Below are 16981 nucleotides of genomic sequence, written 5' to 3'. Positions count from 1 at the left end.
GTCACAACAGTAGACTTGTTATATTTTTTTTTATTGGTTTTTTAAAACAGAAAAAAATAGCACTTTTATGACTTAACATTTAACTGGACACTTTATACATTCCCTAGGTTTTAATTGTAAGCAAAACTATAGCCTACCTTTTTTTAAAATATTGAACCCCAAATCCCATAAAACATTATGCCTTTGCCTTATCATATAATTTAAATTTTCAATAAAAACGAATCAAAATTTGATTGCACACAAGTATCTCCCGGGGAATTTGTCTCCAAACAAAGTCATGTTTACCCATGTAACCTTTAAAACCAGATGCCTAAATCTGGAAAATTTTAATTTGGAGTCGAATTAATTCACGGCTTTTCCAATGAATAAATATTTTCAGACTTTACCCCTTTAGAAAAAAAAAAAAAACTAATTAATAAATAACGCTTTTAGCAACCTTTCCCCTTTAAAAAGATTATTAAAATAATAAATTTACTGATCATATATGCATTTTTTTTAAAAACCATTTTTTGGGGGTAAAATTTCTGGTTGAGGAAAATATCAGTTTTGGGGGTTTATTTTGTATGAAGTTTTAGATCATGCATATGCCATTTTTCCCCGTGGTAATGAATTTGTGGGGATCTTCACACCTCAAAACAACAAAAAAAAACCCCCACAAAATTTTATTTAAGTAAAATTTATTAACAATGAGCATATGACGGGGTGACCAGATTTTATTTTTTTAAAAACTTTTGAGCCTAAAATTTTGTTTTTAGTGTAATCCAAATTTTTTTTTATTTTTAAAATTTAAAATGTACCTTTCGTATGTTTATAGTAAACCTGCCCTTTTTTTTTAGTGAAATCCGTAAAATGGCAAATTATATGTCTATCTTTTATCTCTGCACTGTTGATATTTTTTTACACTGTTGAAATCTTCACCAAGTCCTATTACACCCTTATACCATAATTATATATAATATCATTTTTTTTTTTACAAAATTTTCCAATATTTACATTGGTTTTTGTTTTTCATTTTCATATACACGTATATGTATTTAAAAACTTTATTAAAATTTAAAATTTATGATTACTAACACACGTAAATTTAATCCACCATATCCCTCTCCAGCAAATATTTTTGTCGGAACTTTAAGGGGTGGGCTGGATTCATCATCTCCCTTTACACAACATTTTTTCCCCATCAACATTTCCCTTGCTATAACGGTAAAGTTTAATTGATATTACATTTTTGTTAATTTTCCATATTTATTTAAAAATTTTTAATTTTTTAAAGACAGAAATTTTATACCCTTTTAACAATACTTTTTAAAAAATGTTTGGTAAATTTTCATATAAAACTTACAAAACATTTTTTTTTACACTCAAGTACCCCAAACTTTGTATTAAGGAGAGCTTTGACCTTTTACTTGACATGTAGATATATCATCGACCTTTTTTTTATTTACAATGTTAATTTTAATTCCCCTGATTTCAATCCTTAAAAAAAACACGATAAAGCCTACACAAATTATTTATCTTTTTTTTCTAAAAACCACATTGATGGCAAACTAAAAATGAACTTTATGATAGATGTGATAACTACAACCCTTTTTTTTTTTACCTGTTTAATGAATAAATCCCCTATAAAATTTTTTTCCAAGACAATTCGATACTCAAGAGAATATGCTTAAAAAAAAAATTCTTTAAAAAAAAGAAGATTCAAATGTTTATAATAAAAAGGGTATATTATTTTTTGAAAAAATAATTTAACTTAGTTTTCATATACTAACTTGGGAGTTTCCAAAAAGCGAAGTGGTTTATAAAAAAGCGTAAATGAAGTTATGTTATATGTAAAACATAAGTTGAAATAAGCATCATTCCTTATAATTTTTTTCAAATTAAACAAGGATAATACTTTTTGAAGTAATCATTTGACTAGGCAAGTTATGTTATACAAAATGGAAAAACCTTTTAAACCAATAAAATATGTGTTACAAATGAAATTAAATTATTTTACATTGTAATTAAAGTCAAAATCTCGCAAAATTAGTTTGAAAAACAAAAATCTTTGGACAAATGCAATGATAGTTTTAAAATAAAAAAATTTTTTATTTTCATTTTTTGTTGGGCATTATTTTCAATTGGTTTGTCTGTGTATTTTTCCTTTAAACGGTAAAAGGAGCATACAGGGTTGACCTGTTGATGGGGCGGCCAATCCCCCAAGCACCTGAAATACCTCAAAGCCTTTTAGAGGAAAGTTTATTTCTCACAATCTGTCTATAGACGTTTGGGTTATTAGGCCATTCCCTTTTTTTAAGTTTAGCGTCCGCGTGCGCTTTGGTTATTGCAACCCCTATAAGAAAAAAACACAACATAGGATCCTAAAAATTATTTTTTTAATTTTTTAAATTTTTAAATTTTCCAAAATTTTCGTAATAAATTTATTGGATGTATTTTAAACTTTTGTCCCTTGTTTTTCTTAAGAATAATTTTTTTTAAAGCAGTTTATTAGATCAAATCTTTGTAGGGGATCTTTTTTGACTTTTAATCCTGTGTTTTATGTTTTGGCATGTGTGTTTTTTTGGGAAAAGGTAGGTAGGTTTTTGAAAGATGGGTGGGCGCTAAAAAGAGAAAAAACTTGGAATGCCACGTTTATTATCTTCACATTTCGTTAAAAAAATTCCTACCCTGGAAATCGTAAAACATATAAAGGTCTGGTAAGAGTGGTTTTCGTGAGCATAAATAATATTTTTTATATTGCTATCAGGTTTAAATGAATTAACAATTGCGGACAGAATCCCCTTTGATGTTTATTTTTGGGGATTTTTTTAAAATACAATTTTAAAAATTGATCAAAAAACTTAAATTTAAAATTTTTTAATCTTTTAACAGAATATTTGCAAATTTGTTTTTGTTTCTTTGTTCCATAACAAACAAAAACAAGGAAAAGGTATGTTTTTGCAGTTTTAAAAAATTTGTGTAAAAATAAAAAATTTTAAAAATTCATACTTTTTTATTTTATCCAACCCAAAAAAGGTTCGCTTTTCCTTCATTCCAAGGGGCCCCTTGATATTGCTCCATAATCGGCAAAGATTGTTACATTTACAAATTTGGGATTTTTTTTTTTCCCAATTTCCAAATTTTTCCCTAAGGGTTTGTTGGTGTTTAATTGTGACTAAGGATTGACAAGGGTGTTTTTTAACAACCCCATTTTAAATACAAATTACTAGCAGAAAAGTTGCTCAATTTTTGGTCTATTTTTCCAGGAGGAAAAAGATCTTCAAAAGTGAAAAAAATTAGAGTTTTCATTACAAAAAAAATACTTTTTAACATCATCCCAGATAGAAAGCTTACGTTGGGCCGATGTTGGAATATGGTTTGTAGATCGGCACATATCGCCAAAAGATATTGGGCCAAAATGGTCCGACAATTGTCATTACAAAGTGGTGCATTACATTGTTCCAGCATGGTCCACATTTTAAATTTCAACAGTTGGTGATACATTGTTCCAAGTCAGCCCCAAAATTGTTATTTTTAATGTTGAAGTTTGGTCATCTTTGTAATGTTCTTACATTGTTGAACCAATGTTGCTATGTAAACTTATAAGTTGAAACATTTAAAAAAATTATTTATTTTAACTTTTATTTATTTGTTTATTTATTCGTTTTTAATTATTTAATTCGCAGTTTTTCAAAATGGGGAATATCTTTAGATTTTTTTTTTAAATTTAAAGGAAAATTCATGGGTGAATGGGTGATAAGAATTAATTTAAAAAAACACCCCAAAAATTTTTTGGGGGTTTCCCAGCCTTGTTGATGTTGTCAAAGGAAAGTTGGAAGAAGTTCCGAAAAGAAGAATCATAACTTTGGATAATAAACCCCCCGGTATGGGGACACAATGTACAAATTTTTTATGTGCCTTGAATAAATAATTCTTCTGCTACTGACTGTTCCTTGTCGGGACACTACAAAATATAAAAGCTATAAAATGCCTGGCGGAAAATCGTTTGGCAAGCGTTACGCATTTCAATTTTTTTATAAAATTTAACCCTAAACATCTCTATTTTAAAAAAAAGTTCTATTCAATATGCCATGCTTTTTCAGGAATCTGAATGCTCGCAAAAGGAAAAAGCAGATAAAATTAACAAAAGGGAAATTTTTAATTTTCATAAAAAAAGAATAAAATCACATAATTGAAATTATCTTTTGATAGATAAATTACATGTACCTTGTATCTTTTTTAGTGTTAGTAGGGATAAACTTTAGCTCTAACCTTTTTTTTTAGCTAACCTGAGCCATTTTAAGGCCCAAGGATTTTCTAATCAGTGTCTGGTATTTCTGTCATCTGTAAACTTCTCAAATTTTTCTTTTTCGGACCCAATCCCAATTTGAACCAAAAAAAAAGTAGTAATTTCTACCACTTTCTAACTGTCAGGTTGAAAGAACCAATTGTCTTGTAAAGTCTTATTTTTAAAAAATTTTTTCATATATTTATATGTGCGATATATATCATGATAAAAATAACCTAATGTAAACTTTTTTTTTTAAAATTGTGAGAAAAGTTTGAAGTGTTATGGGAAATCCGAAATTGCTGAGCCTCGCCCTTTAAATGAATCCGTTGTGAAATGACCGGTTATTTGGCTACCCTTTTAAAAAACCATTTTTATTTATTTATTATTGTGAAATTTTATGGGATATTGGTGAGGAATATTTTAAAAAACCTAGAAATTTTGGAAATTCCTTTAAATTTGGGTTCAAAAAATACATTTTTGATTTTATGGATTTTTAATTAAATAAATTATTTTCTAGTAGATATTTTGTATTTACATGTGTTTGTCACTCTAGTCTAGTCATTAACTTTTTTGGTAAATGTCATGGGAACTGGAAATTATTGTAACTGTATACCCTGCTGAGGTGGCCCAACGTTGGGCCAATGAAAAGTTTCTTTTGGGGGATAAAGCATACATACATGCACAAGTTTTCTTTCCCCCCACATAAGAAGTATTGAAGTTGAAAAAACGATATTTCTTCACCAAACTCCTTTCCTTCTAAAGATAGTGGAATGAAAATTATATTTTTTCTCAGGGCCAAAACTGGTTAATTTAAATACGCATCCCTTTATCAAAAGAATTTATTTACAAAAAACAAAGCTTATCTCTAGGTCATAACTACATTGATATTTAAGATTGGTTTTTAAAGGGGCCTGCTAAAAAAAAAAAATAAAATTTTTCAAATTTTCAACAAAATTCTCTTTATGAATATTATTTATACTTTTATTTTTTAAATATTACAAATGACAATTAAAACCCAAAATTTTCATTTTAGCAAAAAAGGAAAAATTTCATTTTTGATGACCTAGGGTAATATAAAAAATTAACAAATTTGAATCAAAAGTTTATATTTTTATGAAACATGTTCATGTATTTTCACTATTTTGTTTTTTTTAATTTGATTTTTTTTAACAAAAATTAAAAATAATTTTTTTTTAAATTCATGTTTTTAAAAATTTTAACAACTATTTAAAAGATTGCGTCCCTTTATATTAACAAATTACACAATTTTTCCCCAAATAATGTCTTATGAGTTTTAAAAAAAATGCCCCTTACAAAAATTTACTATATAAAATTAAAGTTTTTTAAAAAGGTTTAAACCTTTTTTTAAAAAGCTTTATCACAAGTTTTTAAACTTTTAAAAATGATAAAAAGTACTTGCTTATCAGTCAGGTAATATTTCAGGGCTTTTTCCAAAATTCTTTTTAAATCTATAACCTGTAAAAACGGGAAATGGTAATTAGATACTGTGGCTACACAATTTCAGTTTTTATGGGTACTTGTCAAAAAGAAAGTATGAAAAATCACAAAAATACTTCTTCAGATATTATAAAATTTTTTCCCGTTTTTGAGGTCAATAAAAATATTTAGCCTCGGAAAAACAATTTCCCCGGGCCCCAAAGGGGGGGTAAAAATTGACTTCGAAATGCTAATCATTTTTTGACCAAAAAAAACAGCAATAATTGTTTTATTGATTTCACTGATAAAATGATACAGCCCATTGCTTTTTTCATTGGTTTAACCCACCCAAAAAAGAGAGAAGCAGTTAAAATGTAAAAAAATTTCCCAAGTCGTATAACAGGAAAAAATTTTTTATAAATTTTAGTTGTCATGAAAAAATTATAAATTTTGGTTTTTTATAGGATAGATTTTGAAAGGAAGGATTTTTCAGGGAAAAAAAAAAATTTTCCCAAAAAGTAAATATTGTTGTTAAAAAAAAATTTAAAGGGGTCCCTGCATCCCCTTTTTACCACCCCTCCCCAAAAAATTATATTCACATATGTTTTGTTCACATGAAAAAAAGTCATAGTCCTTTAAATAGCTTTCAAAAACAATTTGTATAAATTTTGGGAAATTTTCCCCAAAAATTTTTTTTAAGATCAATGAGAGGAAAAAATCTTTGTATTCACCTGGAACGTCACGTGCAGGTAATACAACTAATATTTTTTTCTAGTTGGATTCAGCCAATCAGAGATATGAAAATTATTAAATAAATTTTGTTTAAAGTCATTTATTGACTTTATTAACTGAACGGTATTAAGCAATATCTCCCCAAGAATAATTTCTTTTTTATTCAATTCACATAAAGGATAAGTCCACATTTTAAAAAATAAGCAAATGAAAGTTTTAAGTCAATTTTTAAAATTTGTAAATTTTTTTTTAGAAGTCTCTGTCACAATTTTTTTTAAATTTTTCATGCAAAAACATACCCAAATGATAAAAAAAGTTATAAAGTAGCAAAACTTGGTTATAACGAAGTCACGGGGAAAAGTGAAATTTTTGATATCCGTTATTGTTAAAAAGGTAAAAGAAAGTCATTAAATTTATATATCGGGGATCCAAAAAATACTTTGTTTTATCCGAAAAAGGGGAATTCCTGTTGTATTTAAAGATTTTTGCTGTATACCTTTCGCTGCCAATGTTTGGGGAAATAGGTTATTATTTTAACGTTTATCAGACTTTGGGAAATTTTTTTTTTTTTAAAAAAAGATCATATTGGGAGAAAAATTTAGCTACCTCGGGATGTTTCCCAAAAAAGTTTAGCTTTTCTGGTCCCATGGTTTTGATAAGAATTTTAAAATTTTTTTTCCTATATATTTTGTGCATTTTTTTTTTAAAAATTTATTGCTTCTCCAGGGGGTAATAATCTGAAAAAATTAGAATTTACAATACCCCAGGATTTTTCCTCATAATTTCAGCTTTTTGACCCACTGGTTCCTGAGAAGTTTTTTAACAAATTTTTTTCAAATTTAAATGGGAAAATTAATTCCCTTGTGGTGAGAAAAAAATTTACATTTCCATTTTATTTTGGTTGATTAAAGTGCACAAAGGTTAACTTCACTTTTGGGGGTTTTATTGTTTTAAATTAAACCAAAATTTGGGGGGTCCAAACGGACAGACAAGCAAACCTAAATTTGGCCCAGTTGGGGCAAAAAAATTTGAATAAATATTGTATTTTCATTTTATATTTAATAAGAAATAAAAAATTTTAAGAAAGAAATAAAAATCATATAAAAAGTTTTTTTAAAATAGGCTTAAAAGGGTAAAGTGAATATATACCCCCCAGAATAAACCTTGATGAGCTCCTGTATGCATAAACATTTTTCCAGTGGGGCTTTTGTAATCTTTAATGAATGCTGAAGTAGTATAAACGCCCGGGTTGAAGGGGGTTACAAAAATTTAAGTATTTAACATTTCCAACTTAGGGGGGTTTTTCAGTTCCCAGTTTTGAAAAAACGGGTGCCTTGAAAGGGTTTTACAATGAAAACCAAAAAACCCGGATAGGAAGGATGGAACTATTGGTGTCTCCATTTAAAAGCCCTTTTGGCTTTTACTTCCTTCAACTCCAAGAAAAAGGGGTCTACAAAAGTCCTATCAATAAGATAAAGATAAAACATGTTTATACACTGTAAAAAATTTGGAAAGTAAATCCAAAATTTTTTTTTTTTTTTTGCTTGAAAATTTAAATTCCCACATTAACATATAAATAAATGTATCTTGTCAAATTTAATACAAAAAAAATTTTTTAATACTTTTCTTTTATAATTTTCTTTAAAAATTTTTTATTCAAACTAAAGCACATTTTAGGTCTTGGAGAAAAAGAAATTAAGATGTGGTTTTTTAATTCATTTGATTAATTAAAAAAAATGTTAATTTACAAAAGAAATGTTCTTTTCCCTTTGGGTAAACTTACATGTAATATGCCTTCCTTTTTTAAGGTTTTAGAGTAAAAAATTAATGAAGAAATATCATTTTAAATAAAGTGTATATAAACTGTGTAAATTTTTTTTAAAAATATTAATATGCAATTTCACTAAAACCCTTTTTAAAAAACCCTTTATTCGATAAACTACAGATATTCCGTGCACTGAGCAAAACAAAAAACATCCCCGCCTTCAAGGGTTTGGGGGGAAACGTAAATTCCGCTATAATAGTGGTATCCATATTATAGTAAAATTTCCGCTATATTTCCTGCCGTAGATCCCCTAGTTTTCCCCAATCATGCAAGGTGTTTGAACCGCAAGTATGGGGGGTATTAAAATAAATTAAAACCCCCAGCTTGTTTTAATTTTAATAATTTTTTAAAGGGTTTTTTAAAAGGCGACATTTTTTTTTCTAAACCCGAGTTCCCGGATTTTTTAAGCTTGTTTAAATCTATTTATTCCTCATTAAAGTGCACAAATTAGGCCATTTTTAATTATTTAAAGAGTTTAGGGGAATTAAACAAAAAAAAATTTTTTGGGTTTGAGGTTTTAAAGGGGTTTTGGGAAAGCTGTTATGGTAAACGAAAAAACCCCAATTTGGCAAACTTTAAAAAAGATATTTTGATAAACTCGATTATATCCTCTTAACAAAATCAATTTATAATAAATAACCCAAAAAAATTACTTATAAAAGCGATCGTAGAAAAAAATCTTTTTTTTTGGATTTTGGTTTAAATTTTAATTGTTTATTTAAAATAAAACTTTTTTATTTTGGTGTGGGGGAATAGTTTACAAGAGTGCCTGTAACCTTATTTTAACACATGTTAAAAAATAATTATTAATTGACAATTTATTTAAAATTTGCACAAACATATTTAAAACGCTTTATGTTTATGCACTTCGCAAGACATTTAATTTTAAAAAATTGAGAGAAATGGCTTTAGGTTATTTTTCTTGTTTTTTCAAAAATATATAAATCTAATTATATGCATATGAAATAAAAATTATATTGCAAAAAATCGCACTAAAAGTATCAATTTTTAAAATTTGGCGATTTTATACCAAAGTGTTGCTGTTTAAACCACAAGGAAACCCCAAATAACCAATCGCTACTGCTCAATATTCAGAAAAAAGTTTTTAAAATTCTTAAATTTCTATAAAAATTTTTAAAAAAAAAAAATTTTAAAAAATCGGTGGGAAACAATTTAGCACTTTTTAAAAAAAAGTATTTTCACAATTTTGAAAGCATTTCCATAATGGAAAAAAAGATATTAAAAATGAATTTGTTTTTAAAAAGCGAATTTTCATCTTCAATAAATTTTTAAATTTATTCATCATTGACTTTATTACATCATGTTATTGATGACAAATGCATTAAAATCTCTATTTACTTATCTTTTTTTTTAAAAATTTATTTATATTGATTTAATCTGAAGACAGTCAAAAATTAAAAAACAAACCCGGGCAGATACCCTGGAACTTTTTCACGTGATAATGCCCTTTTTTTGGGGCATGCTGCATGGCGCCTTTTCAAAATGTAAAAAAAATTTTTCCTTTTAAACATTCCAAAATGAACATTTAAAAAAACTTTTACTAGTTGAACAGTTTTTCAATTTTTTTAACCATGACTATGTACCACATATTTACCATCCCGGAAAAAAAATAAAATTTTCCTTTTATATCTATATTGTACCTTTTTTAAACTCTTTTTATATAGTCAAAATTATCAAATTTCTTGATGAGAAATGACAAAGAAATTGAAACATTATAACTACAATTAATATTTAGTTTAAAGCAAATTTTACTTATGATTTTTACATATATCAAAGAAGAATTATTTTACTGAACTATTACAAAAAAAACTTCTCATTTTCCATGTGCCACTAACACAATCACAAGAAGATGGCCGCAAAAGGGGAAACCGATAATAAAGGATCATGTTTCCCTAACGGGACTTAATACCCATAAACATGCAGACAGAAATAATTTTTTTTTTAATTCCCCAAAAAACCCTTTTATAAAATTTATAATTGTAAAAGGCCTAATTTTCATTTAAAGAGGAATAAAAGAATTTAAACAACTTAAAAACCCTATAAAAACCCGGGTTTCTATGTTAAAAATGCAACTTTTCAAAAAAAAATGGTTTGCATTATTAAACGCAACGGTAAAAAATTTATTAAAATTCCCAAAAAATCCCAACATTTACACTTTTTATAATTAAACCCCACCATGACTTTTAAAAACCTTTTAAAAATTTTTTTCCGGAAAAGAAATTGAGGGTATCTACGGCAGGAAATACAGCGTAATTTCACTATAATAGTAATTCCCCTATTATGGGAAATTAACTTTCCCCCCATCTGTTCAAAACCCTTTTAACGAAAAGTTTTTTTTTTCCTATAGGAAAAAAGAAATAAGAGTATGATCAAAAAGTAAAAAAAAAGATGATAATGGTTTTATGTTATAAAGGTTTTGGAAAAAAACCCCTTTAAAATTTTAATCAGTGGTACAAAAAGAGTTGGGGTAGGGGATTTTACCCAAACGTAACGGACGGCGTTTCAGCACACAACGACAGACACAACCCTCACTAGTTTTTCCCCTGCTTTTCAAGCGGGGTGTATAGTTAAACAAATACAAACTGCGATGGCAAACTGAGTCTTTGTGATAGTAAAACCCCACATAAACATGATAATGTTTGATGAAGTAACACTTGAGGGGGGGTTTTTTTCCCTCCCCCCCTCTTCTGATTCCTCCTGGAACTTAAGACCTAAAATGAAAAATTTCTGTTTTTAACCATATGAATAATTTCTTAAATCATATTCATTTGCAATGGACATCCAAACAAAAACTGACACAATATTACAAAAAAAAATAAAACAGTTATATTGAATTCCCTCACCTTTAAACCATTGTGAACTTTCTACTCAAATTAATGTATGTGTAATCAAGAATAAAAATCAACCGATTTAATCAATTCAAGAATTGGCTCTTCCATTTCTATGGAAAATCATTATAATTATATATAATTTCTTACAATGCAGTGCTATTTATTTTTAAATTACTCTGCTTGAATTACATACTTCCATAAAGATAAACATATATCAGTTCGCTTGTTCCCCATCCTTCTGAATTGTGTGCCAGACATCTATACCTGGAGTCATGCTCATTATAAAAATCCACCATGTTAATGACAAGTTTTGGCTTGAAAAGGTCAAGACTACTGCCGTTGTACCTCGTGTCAGTGATATTTATATCCATCGTGTATCCATTACAAATAGGTTGCCACTTCGTTTCATTAGTTGCTGGTAAATCCGTGCGATTTATACTAACGGAAGCTCCGATTTCGACTGTTGATAGAAATGGTATGTTGAAGGATGATTAGCTGCGTATAACCTTTGGAGTGCCTAAATATAAAGATCATCATCAACCAAAAGATTGAAATGGAAAATGACAAATAAAATTAATGAATTCATAAACACATACGCAGTGTTTCTATTTGCTCGATATATCCTGTGCTCTCTTTTTCAAAGTAATTGTTATACCAGCTTCTTGCTCTAATTGTAACAGAATAGTTTTCACCAGGCTCTAATCTTTCTGGCCATGTGTAAATGTTCGAATACGGATAATTATAGCCATGATAGCCAGCTCCGTTGATATCTACTCTGTATCTGTCTACGTCAAGTATTATTCTTTGGAACAGCCCATTTGAGATAAAGTCTTTCTGGATGAAAGTCACTAGCATTTACGTCTAATGGACCAGGAGGCAGAGGATCTAGAAAATATCATAAACCTTTTCAAAGAAATAAAGCGCAAAAAATTACATCATTTTACATGCAAATAGAATGTCAAAAATACATACTAGTATACATATTTAGCAAAGGTAAACACATACCTACGACAAGTCATATGCAAGATGTGGTAACATTAATTATTTCTGTTGGGTCGTTAAGTAGAACAGTAGAGGTAATGTAAAAGTAAAACAAATATCCAGGAGTAAAATATGATTCGAACGTGTGGTTATTTTTTCTTCCAACAGATATATGCCTATTATAAGGATCCCCAGTAATCTCTTAGTGAGACAGTGCAATACTGGATGAGATTGGAATCCGAAGACGGATCATCCCACCAAACGGTGATACGTGATGTAGTTATCTCGGATCCTCTGTAGACAGCCCTCAAGTTACCTCCTATAATTAGAAACAAAAAAATTGTGTCATATAGAGTACACAAAAAGAACAAAAAGAGTGTAACAGTTTTAAATTAGAACTTTACTTACTATTAAAACATATTTCGTTCCTGTGATAAGTGTAGCTGGCACACATACATGATCTGTATTTTGTTAGAACATTCTAAATGGTATCTCTGATCGCATTCTTTTGTCATGTTGCATGAATCATTAAACCGTAATACTAAAAAGGAAGAAATATTTTAACATCTACAAAATAAAACTTAGTGTGCAATATTGGGGAAAAAACAATTCCAGATACTCTCTCTCTCAACCCAATAGCAACAATGAATAATTTTTTAGTTCGTACTAGCCCTTGTTTACCAAACTTACTCTTTCTCGAAAATTAAAAAAATAATAATAACATACTTCCTTTTACTTCTAATCTAATCGTATTGCCATGACACCATCCACCAGATATTCGAACTTGAAGTTGATACCTCACTTCATCCTCAAAAGTAATGTTATTAATCCTGAGTAGCGGATGGGGCAAATGTTTACTTCCAGCGTATTTATCTTTGTTGATGTTAATGACTTCAGTTTTATCATGCCCTATTTTCAGCCATATTGCAAAGATAGCTGGTTCCGAATAGGACTCCACAGTGCCTGTATATGAAACTGATTGTCCGAAAAATTCTGATATAAATTCGGGAGTAGCAATGACGAGTGGACACCCTGAAAATAAAACATGATACATGCATAGACATATAATTAATTGGAGCTGGTGAGATTTAATTTTTTTTTTATAATTTCTATGGGTTAAAATATATAATGCTTTGAAAGTCCAAAAAACATGGGTCAACCAGCTACAGATTAAAAAATTACTTCTTCATTTTTTTAAAAATAATTTTATACTTACTCACAAAGAAAATCGTAGAGCTATTTACTGAGTACGTTAAAAGATTATTCCTTCCTTTTTGAATTTTAAAAAGAACCTTTTTTTTGTGCAGACAAGTTTAACTGTGAATTTTGAAATTTTCAGAAAATTCTGCAGAGTTACATAGCTATGAATGCCAAAAACCAATACCTGTTTACTTAATTTTTGTATATCCGATGAAAAGCTACGTAACAGTAAGATCATATGAAGAGAAATCTTCGTCATGAAGAATGGGCGGAGCGAGGAGGAGCCCATTCTTCGTGACGAAGATTTTCTCTTCATCTGTTCATATAATTTTACTATTACTAGAACAGAACCTCAGCCAATCAAATAAATGGATTAAAAATAAACTCCTCTCATGCTGTGTCATAAATGATGCTCACCTTGGCCGCTCGTTGTACATATCGAGCACTCAATCAATATCGAAAACACGCGGTTTCAAAATGAACTCCAACCCATTCAGGTTAGCACGGGATTATATGAAATTGCATGAAAAGATCTTTAGTGGGGAAATGGTATGGTTAAGATATTAAAGCTACTGAACTAATGAATTATATTCTTGTAACAAGAATCGTAATATCTATATTTGTGAAAAATGATTGTATTAAAATAACAAGGCCCTAGTCAGCAGGAGTGGGTATCGCTTCCTAGGGTGAAATAAAAAAATTGATAAAAATTTTAATTGTGACTTAAATCTGTCTTCAAAGACAAGGTTCGTCTCTGATATACATGACGATGGTTTTATTTTCTGTATGTACCGAAATGGGAAAAAATATTCAGAAAGGCAACAAAAGATTACAGTGGAATAAAGGTGAAGCAATGCCTAGAGAGTTAAAATATCATTGTAAACAGCTCGTGGATTTTGAATAGTTTGTTTTTGTGTGCTAAACAAGAACCAACGAAAACACACCCATATAGCTGTCAAGTCAACTAATCAGACACCGTTAAATATTTCAGAAATGGAAGAATTCCTCACCATGAAGAATCAATTCTTCGCGGTAAATGGAAGCATTTGATTGGCTGAATAAATAGGTTATGTTCTAATGTGGTATTTCAAATGATAACGCATATATCCCGGTATCTTTAAATTTCCGTTAATATGTTACACAAATAGTTTTCTACTATTTATTCAATACACAAAGTTATATCCTTAACTATTATATTAAATTGTCATTTTTTCTACTTTATATAGTCTTACATGAAATGTTAGCAGTGACCATCAATTGAAGATCCGTGGTTGTGACAGGGTAGCTGGTCGTTGATGTTGACAAGTAACTGGGACTGATTGTTTCATTTTCGGTTATCAAATTTGTATATCCAAAATTAGAAGTGCCACTTAAAGTTGGTAGCTCACTGCTTGATTGTACTTTTGTGGTACTTGTTGTTGCAGAGGGATATGACGTGACAGTAGATTCATGATTATCCATGTTTTCCTCTGTTATGAAACTTTCAGTTGTTGAACTTGATGGTGTGTTATCAGATATCTGATGAGTATTTAGAGAAGAAAAACTTTTTTCAGAAGTTTCGGATATTTTTGTCGACTGGGATTCATCATACTCGCTGTCGGTGGAGGATTCTGGAGTTAAAACTGTTGTTGTTGGTTTTGATGGAGTTGTAGGATTTTCTGCGAATGACCTTTCTGAAGTATCCTCTGATGAAGTAATTTTCGGTGAGGTGTTTGACGGAGATTGATAATTAAGCAAAGGTGTTGTGTTTTCATCAAGTTCTTCGGTGGTTGTTTCCATACTCATAGAAATGTTTACACCTGTGGTTGCATTCGAAGGGATATTTTCCATTTGTAATTTGTCATCGACAACAGGAAGCGCAGTTATGTCTTCTACACACTTCAAACTTATGCAGAGCAGAAGTAGATCAAAGGCACACACCCTTGTGGTTTGTCGTACCTTTTGACAAAGATTCATGGTGCCTAAAATGGTTTTGTAGAAGTCGGCATTTCAAATTAAAAAAATAAATCTGTCATGAATGGATATATTTTTAAAATACTTATCTATATATATTCTCTTTAATTATTTCAAAAATCAATGCTTATGTGTCATCTACTGATACAACTACGATTTTGGAAACGTTTTTTAAAATTAAAAAATTAAAATTAATATATGGGTTTATCGTAAGAAGTATTTTGCGATAGAGAAGAGTATGATCACTGTTTCGATTTCACTGACATCGTTTAATTTGTTGAACATCTTCAAAGCCTACCAAACAACGTACATAAAAATACATGTATGTTTGCAATTGGCATCTAAGTATTATGCCTCCCGATCATTCCTCTTAAAAGGAATACTTGTTTTAACTGTATATCTCTGCAAAAAAGCTTGTTTTTTTAATCCATTCCCCCTCTCTCAAATGACTAATGGTATCAACACAATATTTTCTAATTTTTTTTTTAATTTTATGATAGAACACACAAAAAGAAGTAAAGCGCGCTTTCCAGTACTTTGCATACTACCACGTTTAACTGGAAAATACATGTTACTGTGTAAATAGATTTAGGTGGTGCATTGGTTTACTAAACCAAAATATGAAAAAAATGGAACTACCTCTGCATGTATATTTAATTTATTTAAAGGGCCATGGGTATAGTTTCAATTTTTTTAACCAATTTTTATGTTTACAATTCTTAATCAAGGCAATTCAAATGATCAGCGAAAATTTGAACATCATTTGTTGATTTACAAAGAAGATACAGAACTTTAAATTCTTCATAATTTAAACACGGCTAATCTTGTTTTGTTTACATATAGAAAATATGATATTTATAACAAAAGAAGATTTAGTAAATCACAAAAAACTGTGTAATGGTATTTAGAATTAAGTTATTTATTGAAAAAGCTGCTTTTAACGGACATATATTAGTATATTTAAACTATGTAAACAAAAACACGACAAAAACCTTCTTTAGATAACAAAGGGTTTGAGTTTAAAGTCTGTCTTGTATTTTGACAACTGAAATTCAAACTTTTGATAATCATAAAAAAGTATTTGCAAACATTAAAAAAAACGGGAAAAAGAAATTTGAAAATATTCAACTGAACCTGCGTCCGTGTCCCTTTAAGATAATTTACTGTAAACTTGTGCCTTGATTCGGGCTATTAATTTCTATTTACAAGAAACTAACAAATACAATACATTTACGGGGTTATTCTCTTCGGTAAATTTATACACGTATCACTTAAATCGAATAAAATATTTTTTTTATTATTTTAATTTGTTTGGTTTTTTATGACATTCTATAGATCATTTCATGACTGTTGAAAAGAATTTTGATATCATGAAAGATTTCTATCTTCGTTTCGATAACTGCTGCTGCATCTTACGTCTGTACGTCGTCACCGTTTTGTTTATGTGCCTCTTTCAAAATAGTCAAAACTCCCATTTCATATACTTAATCAGTTAATATTTAATCCATTTGTACATGGTTTGCAGACAGACTTGAACAAAATCTACATATAATTAATATTAAACTTTTTCTGTTGTGAATATTATATTTTTAAAAATTTTTATTAAAATCTTCGAGATTAAGTTAAACAAAATGATTAAATTAGCACTAATAACTATCATTTATAGAAAAAAAATCCGGAAATTGAGTGTAAATTCCTAAGTATACGCGTGGAATTAAGTATCGCGTAATT

The 16981-nt window shown here is 28.9% G+C and overlaps 1 pseudogene; it reads right to left on the bottom strand.

Annotated features, from left to right (window-relative positions):
* Positions 1-3177: 3177 nt before the first annotated feature.
* LOC134229593 (uncharacterized) lies at positions 3178-15273 on the bottom strand (annotated as a pseudogene).
* Positions 15274-16981: the final 1708 nt, after the last annotated feature.

The sequence above is a fragment of the Saccostrea cucullata genome, unplaced genomic scaffold (assembly GCF_032062105.1).
Source record: "Saccostrea cucullata isolate Sc308-1 unplaced genomic scaffold, CSIRO_AGI_Scuc_v1 ctg91, whole genome shotgun sequence".
In the NCBI taxonomy this organism is placed as follows: Eukaryota; Metazoa; Mollusca; class Bivalvia; order Ostreida; family Ostreidae; genus Saccostrea; species Saccostrea cuccullata.
The sequence above is the reverse complement of the archived record's forward strand: the minus strand, read 5'-3'. Positions and strand labels throughout refer to the sequence as shown.